This window comes from Lissotriton helveticus, chromosome 9 (genome assembly GCF_964261635.1).
Source record: "Lissotriton helveticus chromosome 9, aLisHel1.1, whole genome shotgun sequence".
Lineage (NCBI taxonomy): Eukaryota > Metazoa > Chordata > Amphibia > Caudata > Salamandridae > Lissotriton > Lissotriton helveticus.
The window spans coordinates 613,604,873-613,618,665 of NC_136070.1; the positions used below are offsets into that span (position 1 = coordinate 613,604,873).

General features: G+C 45.6%; 1 long non-coding RNA gene across 12 annotated transcripts in view; it reads left to right on the forward strand.

The window, feature by feature from the left end:
- LOC144781681 (uncharacterized) overlaps nt 1-13,793 on the forward strand; it is a 315,416-nt gene that overhangs the window by 221,172 nt on the left and 80,451 nt on the right. For 11 of the 12 annotated variants that reach the window (XR_013601047.1, XR_013601036.1, XR_013601043.1 and 8 more), the window contains one exon: nt 5,161-5,251. The exons of the other annotated variant lie outside the window; for it this stretch is intronic. This is a non-coding gene — a long non-coding RNA (uncharacterized LOC144781681). The remainder of the gene's footprint in view (nt 1-5,160; nt 5,252-13,793) is intronic. 12 annotated transcript variants of the gene reach the window in all.

The window sequence follows — 13,793 nt, forward strand, 5'->3', positions numbered from 1 at the left end:
GTGTGTGGGTAAATAATGTGAGTGGTGAGGTGAAAAAGTGAAAAATTAAAAAATACCTGGCACGTAAGTACTGAAATTTTTTTTTTAATTAGTCTTCGGCTGGTATCATTAAAAGAGTGCTAGAGAGGGGTTGCTTTACCCTAACCAGTAAAAAACAACCTCTATGTATGTCTTAAAAACATACATAGAGAATAGTAGGCCTAAAGGCCTCACCTTAGTAACATATCCATGTCCTTTTGTAAAAAGGACCAAACTCTAGAGAAGAGCCAATCAGCTATCACCTCCCTCTAGAACCTTCCTGGCGGGAGCCTCAGTCCCTCAGATTTTCGTACGCACTAAGCTAAGTAGGCGTGACACTGAGAGAGTTAGGTGAGTCCTTCCAGGGGAGGCGGGAGGGTTGCATGTGAATCTATGAGAGACACCAATACTGGATAACTGCAGTTACAGGTAAGTAACGCATTTCTTATCCAGTATTATGGGTGTCTTTCATAGATTCACATGCCTGAATCAGAATAGCAAGCAATGCAGAGTGCACATTTCTGATGGAACATGTAGGAAGGTAGATCCCTGACTATGGTTGCCCCCAACTTTTTGCCTGGTGTTTTGCTGGTTTTCTGACTTAGTTGACCTGGGGCCCTGCTATTCAGGACCCCAGGCCCACTGCTCTCTCTTTAAAATGGATTCCATGTACCCTAGGTACATACCTAATTGGATACTGAGTCACCTTATCAGCCCCTGTACAGTGTACCTTAGGTACCCAGGGCATAGGTGCACACAGGGCCTACCAGGGGCTGCAGCATGTATTATGCCACCCCTGGCTGGCCATCCAAATCTGACACAACTGGCTGCACGACAGCTGGGGCAAGGTGGTGTAATCACCCTTTGCTGTAGATATAGTATTCCTATATCTAACCCTAAAATGGACACATATATTCCTATCAGTCACTCCTACGGCAGGCCTTATCAATCCTGACGGCAGAGTGCTTGGAATAATGTGAAATGGTGCTCTGGCATGAGCTGAGCCCGTTTGCAGCTTGCGGAACCAAGTCCTAATAGCTGTTCCATGATAACGCTATACCATATACTCTTAAGTGCATTATGTACCTCGCGGTCATATGCTAACTTTGGTATAGCATTATCAAAACATGTCGAGTAAGGTGTCATACAAATTGGAATACTAACCTCTCGCCAATTCTGGCGACGGGGTGAGCATTCCACCCTTCTAGAGGGACACGACATGTATGTAACCTGTAACCCCGGTTAAAGTCAGACATAGCCTCAGCTCCACAAGATGGATGCTGCCACCGAGACACAAGTCTGCCCTCCTGCTGCTGGGAGTCCTCCCAGCGCGGGAGGCAAGGACAAAGGGTTTCCTGCCAGGGGCGGTGCCAGCACCGTCCCAGACAGGATTTTGTGTATCCCAGGTAGGCAGGGCTACAGAGGAAGGTGACTGCAAGTGGCACCCCGGTGCTCACTATGCATAGGCCGGTCTGAACCAGTTCCAGGGGCACACCAGCCCCTGAGCTGGGGAAAGTCCGGCAGGGGAGAGGGGTGTAACCACCCCCCTCCTAGTCCCACCCATAGGGCAGGACTTAGTCGCGTGCCAGCCCCCTTTTGCAGGATAAAGGTAGGAGCAGGCCCCCTTCCAAATCAGATCATCTTTGAATCCTGAAACTACTTTCCACGAAAGGAACTCAAGACTCTTCCCAAGATTTCTCCCTTGTGACTAAGGAGTAGTCACCCTGCAGCAGCAGGCACCAACTAAGTATCTTGCGGTTTGCTGCCAGCCTCTCCTACGGATCAAGACTGCCCAGCTCGACGAGACCCGGACTCCCTGCCCTCTCTGACCTCAACCTACCTCTACAGACCAGAGGACCCGGCGACCATCAGAACCAGCACGACACTGACCTAGCACGACCACCGAGGGACCCTCGAGTGGGTGCACTGGGGTAAGAGAAGCCCCAACCCCAAACAGCACGAGCACCGAAGTCCAGCCCCCCAGCATCCTCCAGATCTGCGTGGGGCCCTTTTGCTCCGGCGCTGCTTGCCACGTTGTCCGGTCACTTGCCCGCCGGCTAGTGACCCTCCAGACGACGTCCTACGTTTGTTTCACCGCTGGTCTAGCTCCTCTAGACTGGCCCTTGTCTCCTCTTGAAGGGGAACTTCCTCGGACCCTCCTGGTCCACTCCAGACGCCATTTTGTGTCTCCACGTGGGCTTGCCTTAGCCAAGGCTTGTTGCCTCCTCCAACGGATCCAGCATCGCCAGCAGCAGACATCCGACGTGGGACAGCTCGCAGACCTCCAGCCTGGTCGACATCAGCGCCCTGGTCCGTGCAGCAGCAGAATCCAGTGTCACCTCTTCACCTGGCTGAGTGACCTCGTCCTGTGCCATCCTGGTGCCCACCTAATCACTGGCTAGTGATTCAGAACTTGGTCCCCTCTGCTTACAGGTACTCTTCTTCAATTGATCCAGTCCTTGGATCAACCCGGAACATCTTCACTGGTCGCCTGCCAGCAACTTCCACTTCAGGCTCCTGGTTCGTCAACGAAGAAACCCGACAACACTTGAACCCTATGCAGCCGCAGCCCCTGGGCTAGGTAAACCGAGTACCCCGGTGCTCCAGCGTAGACCAACTCTCTAAGTGTCTAGAACCACTTTCGTTTTTGACCTACCTAGTCGGGTTCACCCGAGAACACTAACTTTTGCATTTGCTAGTATCCATAGACTTGTTCCCACATTACGCGTGAGAGTTCCCACTCTGCACACGACGTCCCTAGGCCTCCTGCTTCTAATCTAAGGGTTCAGCATTGTAGGCCTAGCGTTTCTGAAGTCTATGAGAGTAGTACTTACCTGCTAGTAATTTCGCATTCCACTTCTTGTGTATATGGTTTTTCGTGCCCCTCGGGCATTTGTGTAAATTGTGCGACTTTCAGTATTTTCATAAGAGTTTTGTTATGTGCTTAGCTCCCTGACTCATAAAGAGATCAGGGTAGACTTGTTATAAATAAATATCCTTTTATTTTCATAACAACTTGTGTGGTGTCCTTTCACTTGGTGTTTCTGGGGTAAATGTGATGGTAAAACAGCTGGCTTAACACGCCCTCTAGAGTTTAGCCTAAAGACTGCTCGTGTCCATGCTACTAGGATAGCTGGTCTATCAGGTTGACTTACAACCAATCATCAATAAGGGTTGTTTGGAATGATACATAGTGATCACTAGAATAGTGAGCACTGCATATCAGGCCAACTTCTCACAGAACAGCATATACAAGTCCTTAGACAAGACACATCATGCGAGCATGAACCATCATTAGACCTCCACAATAAGTATTACTAAAGAAATGTGCACACCAGAGTAGGATGGAGGGACGGAGGAAGGCTCACCTTACTGAAAAGTTGGCGTAACACTGATTGTCTCACTGCTGCATCATTCATCAGCTCCGTATCCAGGCAGTAGTGCCTAGTGAAGGTATGCGGCGACTTCCATGTTGCCGCCCTGCAAATGTCAATGACTGGCACCCCTGCAAAGAGAGCTATAGAAGTGGACATAGCTCTCGTGGAGTGCGCTCTCACTTTGGAATGCAATAGCTGTCCGGTTTGGTCATGACAGAAAGCAATGGCTGCAGAAATCCATCTGGAGATGCTCTGCTTGGCAAGTGGTAGACCTTTCCTAGGTCTGCTGTAAGGTACGAATAGCTGGTTAGATTTCCTGAATGTTTTCGTTTTGTCAGTGTAAACTTCAAGCATCGCTTGAGATCCAAAGAAAGCAGCGATCTCTCAGCTGCCGTGCTTGGGTTTGGAAAGAAGGAACGCAGAACCACAGGTTCATTTAGGTGGAAGTCCGACGGGACTTTTGAGATAAACCTAGGATTGGTTCTCAGGATTACTCTGTCGTTATTAAATTGTAGAAAAAGATGCTGGATTGAAAACGCCTGTAGCTCACTGACCCCCCTTGCAGATGTGAGCGTCAGGAGGAGTGCTGATTTCCACGAGGCATACTTTAGGTCAGCTCTGTGTACTGGTTTGAACGGATGTTTCATGAGCTGGTTAAGAACCACATTGAGATGCCAGGTAGGTGGCAACATCCTTACTGGCGGGAAAGATCTGTATAATCGCTTGACCAGAGCGATGGACTCGTTGAAGTTCTTTATAACGAGATATTGCTGCTAAGTGTACTTTAATGGAGGAGTGGGCTAGGCCCGACTGTGCCAGATGTAATAGATAAGGTAATATTTGCTCCGGTGATGTGGAGAAAGGCCGAATTCCGTGATCTGCACACCAAACACAAAAGCGCTTCCATTTCAGGGAATACGTCTTGGCCGTGCTATCCGCTCTTGCTCTGGCAAGAATGTCTGCAGTCTTGTGGAATATTCAGATTGTGGAACTCTCTGAACTCAGGAGCCAGGCGACTAACCTGAGAGACTTCAGATCCGGATGTTGACCAATACTGGATAACTGCAGTTACAGGTAAGTAACGCATTTCTTTCCTACTCACTCTGTCGTCTACTCATGTCCCTTTCTTTGCTTGGCTGCCATTCCCTTCCTGGTGATAGTCGGTTTGACCTTTCACCCTGCCCCAGCGCGCCCCAAGTCTCGCAGCTTGGCCACGCGCCAGTTTCCCGGACGCTCGGGCATCGTGGGCTGTGTTTTGTGAGAGACAGACCATGTAACCATCTAGCTTCTCGTTATGCACAGAGCCTCTACGAAAGATCTCTTCTACCAGCAGGGTTGTCAGCTGGACGCTGCGCACGGCCCTCGAGCAGAGCAGGCCCGCCCTCCTCCTTGCTGTAGCGGTGCGTCTGCCGTGTGTGTGCTTCCGTGAGTGTGAATGTGGAGCAACAGATGTGCACGGCGCCGGGCTGGACGTGCGCGTCCACAGACCAGAATCGCCGCGCGTGCCCCGGTCTTTCTCCCTTGAGAGGCATCTCGACGACAATAGGTCTCGAGCGCGAGACCGAAAACTGTGGAGTCGAATGTTCACAAATCGAATTACCTTCAATGTAAAAAGTTTGTTTCAAGCAGGACTGTAACTTTTTTGCCCTGGACTCTGCTCCTGTGTCATAATGATCAAAACCTTTTGTGCAGGCGAACAGGAAAGTGTTAACACAGACTGATATGCCTCCGTTCACGTTTAAAGCATGTGCTTGTCTTTTTTCAGGAGCAGTTTCTGACCTGCTTGACAAGCAAAGTTTCCCACCGAACAGCAGTGCGGATGGAAGAGAAAGGAATAAGGTCCTTCGTACAGAAAGGTACTTTAGAAGTTTGCATTGTATGGTATTGAAGCATTTGGGATCACATTCACACTGCTTGACATCATCTGAAAGTAAACCTGCATTGCTGAATCGTAAGATGTTATTTTTCTTTCTGCATGTTCAATGTAGAGTAAAAAAAAGAAAGCATTCTCTGAATGTAACAGTTGTTACCAACCCCACTCACATTATGTAATCTTAATATTGGACCTAGTCTCTTTATTAAATGAGTGAAAACTTTGGCCTCCTTTATGAGTTTAGTGGGATTCCTGTTTCGGCCTGAAACACTGTTTTGGAAAATGCAAGGGACGAGGAATACAGCATCTCTGCAGCAATCCTACACCCAGACACTTCACGAGGTAAAAGGTGGTGAAATCTGGTGTATGGAAGGGTGGAAAATGGAGAATTATCAGAGGTCCTCAAACACTGTATTTCCCAGCACCACGGTAATTACCAATTCTTCAGGGGAGTCTCAGGGTACAGTTCGTAATTCTGCGGTATTCCTGTATCCCAAATTGCGGTCCCCATGGTATTGGTAATGTTGGGAGTGGGAATATCGATGTCTTGTCCCCCAGTAACTGATGGGGATGCAAAGCATATTGAGTTCCTCTCAGGGGACTTTTCGGGTGAGTCTCCACCAGAGGAAAGCATGCAATGCTTACCAGAATGGTGAAATCGATGACTGGGTATCCCAGGGGTTCTCTTCCGAAGACTTCGATTGTAATAAATATATACTTTTTGAGAACCTTTTTGACAACCCTGACTTTGGAGACAGGCATTGTAAAGTACACCATCTCTTACTCATGACTATGTTGCACTTTAATTACCACCTTGTGAGATCAGCCACTTGCATGGTGTTGACGAGGGTGCATACATTAAAGTGAATCTTCACAGCTGTCCTGTAAGGCCATACTGGATTGGCGATAATAGATTCCGACACTAAGGCTCTGTGTGCCATTAAAGGTGAAATGACAAATTGAAGAATTGTGAACGTTTGTTGCATGAAATGTCACTGTGTTGTTTGTTACTGGTTCTAATTTAACGAATTGGACTCTGGCTGCAATTTTAGGATTGGTGTTAGCCAAAAACTTTTGATTTTACTAAAAGGATATGTATAATGTATTTACTTAAAGGGGTTTTCCGCCACCTTTCTTCGTCCATTGTTCTGTTGTCATTCATATCTTGCATACGCCCACTACAGCGTGCAGTGTGGGGCAGTCGTTCAGCCTACTTCAGCCATTGGCTATTTTAACTTTGAGTGTCTGCTTTTTTCTTGTCACAGCGAGCATACCCACACACAAGGTAGTTCCCTTCAGTGCCAGTGTTTTGCTTGTTGTTGTTTTATAATAACTTTAGTTATGCTTTAGTTTTTAGAGCCTGACCTGAAAACACGCCGTATTCCATGCTTCATTAGTTCCTGTCTCCTGCCAATGCTGTTGTAAATTCCTTTTGGCGACTCCTTTGTTTATCTGACTGGTGGTATTTCACAGCCTAACAGATTGCATCCATTGGAAACTGTTCTGTAATAAGATAGCCTCTTTTTACTATGCATGCAGTATACAAACCGAAAACTTCAATATTAAAGATGGGAATTCATAAGGGGAGAATTCTTCAGAACACATTTATTCTGGACTTAATTTCACCAGTGGTTCTTCAACAACCGTTGCCCAGGAAGAAAACAGGACTTTATTTGGTTTTATTGGTAGCACTTGTTCTGTCTTTCTTTTTTCTTTCTTTTTATATTTCTTTCTTTCTCGCCTTCTTTCTTTCCTTCCTTTTCACCATTTTTCTTTCTTTCTGCTTTCCTGCTCTTATTGCTTTTTTCGTCTTTTGTTCCTTTGTCATTCTACCACTCTTTCCATTGTATCCTTCTTTCTTTCATTCCTTTTTTCCTTCTTGTTTGTTCTTTCTTGCGTGCCTTCTTTCCTTTCTTTCTGCTTTTCTCTTTCGTTCTTTCCTAATTCTTGCTTGCTTTCCTTTTTTCCTATATGTTCTTTTTTCTTTCCTCTCTTTCTTTCTTTTTCTTTCTATATTTCTTTATTTATTTCTCACCTTCTTTCTTTTCTTTTTCACTATTTTCTTTTCTTTTTCTTTCTTTCTGCTTTCCTTCTCCTATTGCTTTTTTTCTTCTTTCGTTCCTTTGTCATTCTACCACTTTCCATTGTATCCTTCTTTCTTTCATTCTTTATTTCCTTTTTTTGTTCGTGCTTTCTTTCCTTTCTTTTTTCTCTTTCCTCTTTTATTCATTCATTCGTTCTTTCCTAAATTCTTGTGTGCTTTCCTTTTTACCTATATCTTCTTTTTTCTTTCCTCTCTTTCTTTCTTGCCTTTCTTTCCTGTCTTATTTCCTTCCTTTGTACTTGCCTTCTGTCTTGATTTCTTTCCTGCTTTCCTTCTTTCTCAGATTTTTTCATTTTTCCTTACTTGCATTCTTTGCTGCCTTTCCGTTTTCTTTCTTTCCTTCTTTCTCATAGTCTTTCTTTCTCTTTCTGTCTCCTTCTTTCCTTCCTTTTCTTCTCTGCTTCCTTCATTTCGTTACTTTTTTCTTTACTTCTCTCCTTTTCTTCATTTCCTTTGTTCTTTCTTTCCTTTATTTATCCTCAGTTCCTTCTTTCTTTTATTTTTCCTTCTTTCATTTCTTCTTTCCTTCCTTCTTATCCAGTATTAGGGTATCTTTCATAGATTCACATGCCTGAATCATTCCCCGTCGTCGAGGCGGGAGTCCCACGGTAAATAAAATATATAATAGAAGTGCCTAAAATTTCTTGTAGTAGGCTGGAAAAGCCTAAAGGCCTAACTAGGCCTCAAAACTTAGCAGCCTATCTACATCATTATGTAAAAAGACCTGAAATATTAGCCTCAGCCAATCAGCTGTCCTCACCCTCTAGAACCTTCCCAGCTCAGGCAGTTCTCCTCAGATTTTCACCGCACTTCGTGTGTAAGGGAGTCTCCCTGAGTGCCTACTCAGTTTTTTGGATTTTCAAGCTTATAATGTCTGAAAGGAAAGCTCTTTTCAAACCTTGTGGAACCTGCTTCAAGAAGAGAGTCCATGTGGATGACAAGCACTCGGATTGTATTTATTGCCTGCACCCTTCACATGTGGTGAAGGACTGTAGAATTTGCCGTACCTTCCCTCAGAAAACCATCAGGGATAGGGAGGCAAGGGTTCTTTTGTGGCTAAAGTCTTCATCCACAGATGAGGAGGACAAAGCCTCAACTTCTAGCAAGAGAGCTAGATCCACGGACAATGCTTCTGAGAGAAAGAAAATGTTGAAAACCTCTCAGAAAGCTTCAGAACCCTCTAAGAGTGCATCGGCTTCTTCACATGTGAGTACTACCCAGGCCAAAACTATATCTCTGGTGTCTGTACCTACTACTACTTGGACTTCTACCTCCTCTTCTACTTCTGTGGTTACCACTTCAGCTATCACGTCACCTTTGATGTCTGTACCACCTTTGATATCAAAAACCAAGTCACAGTCTTTGAAATCCTTCTCTATGAAGGCTCCATCGACTAAACCGTCTGCTCCGTCGACGACCGCAAGGCCGTCGTCGACGAAGACATTGTCTCCAAAGGACTCGTCGTCATCAACGAAGACATCATCGACGACCTCGTCGACGAAGATTTCGTCGACGAAGACACCAACATCGGACACGTCGACGAAGGCATCGTCGACGAAAGCACCATCGACGACCCCGACGACGAAGGGCTCGTCGACGAAGACACCGAAGGGCTCGTCGACGAAGACACCATCGACGGTCCCGTCGACGAAGGGCTCGTCGACGAAGACACCATCGACGGTCCCGTCGACGAGGGACTCGTCGACGAAGACACCATCGACGGTCCCGTCGACAAGGGACTCGTCGACGAAGACACCATCGACGGTCCCGTCGACGAGGGACTCGTCGACGAAGACGCCGGCGACGGCATTATCGACGGTCTCAACGTCGAAAGACACGTCAACGAAAATACCTTTGACGACCTCGTCGACGGCAAGGTCTTTAGCATTGGCAGCGCCGTCGACGGAGAATCCGTTTACTGGGACTTCTGCTCATAGGCTGCACGGTTCCCCGCCAGCAAAGATTCAATTCACTCATTTTCAAATGAAAACTTATAAAAGGCAGGATTATTCACATATTTCTCCGCTTTTGCCATCGCACATTTTGGAGACATACATGCAAGGAGAGTCAGATGAAGGGGAAGAGGATGATGACCCCTTTGGGATTGCCTGTCACCCTTCTCAATTGCATATTAAACTTCAAGAGGATGATGAAGAGGAGGTTCAGGAGCAATATACGCATGACGTCTATTCCACACCATATCAGTCACCTCATTCTAGACTTCCTCGGTCTGAGGATACAGCACATTTACCAACTTCCTTAATACAGGATTTGCAAGCTATGTTGGCAGATTATCGCCAGAGATTTCCACCCAATGAGGGTGCGCCCGCTGGGTCATCTGCTCCGGTTCCTGGGCCACGACCTCCGTCGCCAAGAGCTCCTTTGTCACCACAACCACGTACTTCACCAATTCCTCAGGTTGTGGACAGTTCGTCCTCTGATGGTGATGAAAGTAGAGAGGAGGGAGAATTACCGGATAACACTCCAGTGGACCCTTGGGAGGATTATGTCATCCCTACACCTTCTCCGCCTCCTCCCCGTCCTTCAGACTCTCCGCCTGAAGATATTGGGGGTTTTCACAATATTATGCAGAGAGCTGCTAATAGATTTGAATTGGTTGTCACAGTTGAGCAGTCGGACTGCTTTTTACATGACTTTAAGGAGGGGTATAGGAGAGTGATCAGAGCCATACCTATTATTGACTATATATGGAAGGAAGGCCTCAACATAATGAAAACACCAGCTTCCATTCCAGAAGTTTTGCAGAGGATAGACAAAAAGTATCGAGCACCATCCGATACTCCTGCTTGTTTAATCGGCCATCCTCGACCGGATTCGGTTATTTCTCAGGCTGCGCAGCAAAAGTCCAAAAATCCTTCTGCTCCCATCTCAACGCCACCTGACAAGGAGGGAAGAAGGCTTGATGCCATTGGGAAGAAATTTTCAGCAAACGCAGCAGCATCCATTAAAGCGGCTAATTCTTTAGCTATCCTGGCTCGTTATGATAGACAAATGTGGTCTGAGCTCACGGAATATCTTGAGCTGATCCCGGAGGATCAACAAATGGATGTACGCAGAATTGTGCAGGAAGGCGAAAGTGCGGCCTCAGAAATTATTGATTGCGCCCTAGACATTTCTAATACCAACTTTAGACAATTGGCTGGAGCAATTGTGCTTAGACGTCAAGGTTGGCTCAAGGCTACCACTTTTAGACCTGAGGTCCAAACCAAAATCTTGGACATGTCTTTCGATGGTGAGTCATTGTTTGGAAAGCACATTGATGACGCTTTATTGGCAATTAAAACCGATACCGATACAGCGAAATCTCTGGGAACCCTGCAATACAAGAGGGGGTCCTTTAGAGGTGCAAGAGGTCGTGGTTACTCCTCCAGAGGAAATTATTCAAACCAACAAAATCGACAGTATCAATCTTCCTACAACAAGCCCTACTACCAATCTTCTAACCGGCAGTCTGCTTCTGGTTCTTTCTCTCGGCAAGGAGGGAAACGGCGCTCAGGCAATCAAGGGAGAGATTCTAACAAGCGCCAATGAGCTTTGCCGGATGTCGGCCACCCCTCTTTCCCTTCCCGTGGGCGCCAAGATTTCCGCCTTTTACCATCAATGGCGGAAGATAACTTCAGATCAGTGGGTCCTGGATTTGGTCAGCAAGGGACACACTTTGGAGTTTTTACAAAAGCCTCCCACAACGCCGCCCAGGGGTCCCCCTCCCCCTCGCCTGCGCTTACTCTTCAAAGAAGCCTTAAAGATGCTACGCAAGAACGCAATAGAACTAGTCCATCCTTCTCAGAAAGGGCTGGGCTTTTATTCACGCTTCTTCTGTAGTGTAGCTCCTATTTTCCCAATAGGCTCTGCGCATTGGAATAGTGCCTACAGCAGTAAAGGCCTAGGCCAGACGTTAACTAGGTCTACTACTGTCGATACTAGACTTAATTTTTGGGTTTGCCAGCTAAGCTCAGAGTTCGCTAGAAACTTTCTCGAATGTTCAAGGAAGGTTTAACTCCCCTGATTAGACAAGAAGGGATTTAGTTTCTGACAACCATAGAACATGACAACTTTGCTCTCCCCTAATCAAGAGTCAATCTCGAGAGTCGTGTGAGCACAAGGCAATTATTTTACTCAGTCAGTACGTGCATTCTTAGTCTCATCAGAATGTAGAGAAAAGGAAGAGACGGGCGTGTTCAATAAAAGATGTTATTTATTGATCAGTCTCTTTTCTCGTACAAGAGAAATGGATCGATATTATTGCAATACTTATAGTTAAGTAAAGTGCATACATTAGAAGCAATAGTATAAAATAATACTGTAAAAACATTGATATGGTTTCTGAGCCATATGATGTTTAAAATGATTAAAATATATTTACATACACATATACATTTGACTAAACGTACTCAACTGGTGTTTCTAAATACGCCTACCCCGTGTACCTGACCTAAGTCTAATGCGTGGGCGGGAATAGAAAGTTACAGTTTAGTTTAAGTTTGTTTTTGCCAAGTGAATAACTAAAGAATTCTCTAGGAGGGGTTATTCAGTTCTGTACCTGGAATTTAGGATGAATGAGGAATGGTATCTCTTTCTCTGCTCTCGATATTCCAGGCTGCCTGCGAGGGCTGCCCAGAAGCGCCGGTGCTGGGTCTCTCGGCTTGAGATAGCAGCGCGTCTCTCAGCGCGTCAGGAAGGCGGGCCTGCGGTGTCTGCTTCTGCTCTCGGCTTCGGCAAGTATGGCTGCTCCGTCTTGTCACCACGCGTGTGTTTGCATAGGGCAAGGTCGGCAATATTTATACCTTAAAGGTGCCGAGATTGACGTAAGGATGGACATAGGTACGTCAATAAAGATGTCATACGACTTGCTCGTTAGCACATTCTTTACTAAAGTTCTCTGTGAAATCAAAACAATGGCCGCACGGATTATCCAGGTTGTCATAGGTTTGATTTGTTATGAGAACGTCGTATGCCTTATCAGGGGCTGGAGGAATGTCGCTTGTCTAATTAGATCTCAAGCGTTATGACCTAATCAGATAACACGTTCCTGTGCCGTAGTGTGACTGCGTCAGATAACGGTATCTGCATCATGGGGGATTTCTTGCCTCATGGGCTGACTGTTAGTTAACTAGCTAGTAAGTTTAACCAGAATAGGGTCAGGAATAGGGGGATCGAATCAGAACCTATAGAAATACACGACACCCACTCCACGCTAACTATGGTCATATCTACTAATCTATGCATAGTATAACATAGTACAACATACTATAGAGTATAGTGTATACCTTACCACCCCAAAATACATAAATGCATTTCGAAATTTTCAAATATACTGAAAAATTGCAGTCATATATATTGTATGCACTTAAGCTATGAATTAGATGCAAAAGTGAACACGCATTGTTATGCATTATTGATTGTTGGTATATGAGAAATACACATGAAATGGCTCTTAATATGGCTATACAGAAAAAAAGTCGAAACCATTTCATCACATAAAATCTATTGCGAACATACCAGCGGGCAGCTAAAGTCTATAAAGTCTATAAAGTATCTAAAATAGAAATCTTAGTTCTCTAGGAATAGTCTCTTACTTTAAGCAGAAAATCAGTGTCCCGGGAAAAAATATATAGAAAAATATTTTAGGGGCTTGCTGAAAAAAGTTGCTGTCCGTGAACTGGATTGTAATTGTTCATGTGACTTTATTTTTAAGTTGAAGGCCGAATTCAGGGAACGCCGTGTGCGAGTTTACTCAAAAGTCTCTATTTCTGTTCCGGAGAGAACATCATATCATTCAGGCTTTCGAAAAAACTGTCAACAGCTTCATGGGAAAGTTCCTCTAAGTCGGAAATAGGGGTAACCATGCATTCATGCGCATGATTGTCTCCATTGACATTCTGATTTGCATTGCTGACAGAAGGTCGTACCTGTTCGATGCTGCTTTCATCTTGAACTTCACTACTCTTCAATCGCAGTGGTGAAGATTCCAGGAATGCCGTCATCAGAATTGGCAGCCTTTGAGGGCAGCACAGTGCGTGAACCTTGGTAGGAACCAACAGTGTATCTGCATCCACCGGCGCATCCGATTGTAGCGTCAGACAGGTGTCTAACACGCATTCTTCTCCGCATAGCAGACACCTTAGTACAGGTAAAACACACCTTTGCCACATTGGTCGAAATGATAGAAACCAAGTCATGTTTAGGTCTCTAAGCCGGGATAGTCCCAGGATTTTTGATATCCGGTCCCGGTATCCAATGGCTAGGATCGTATCTTCCATTGTCGCGAGAGTTTGATCTGTGACATGGGTTGCCATAACGAAAAATAAGGACTAGGAATAGGATTCCTGCAATTAGTCCTAGGATCAGGGGAAGTCCGCCAAAAATCGAATGGACGAAGTCTGGAAAAATACCCAGTATG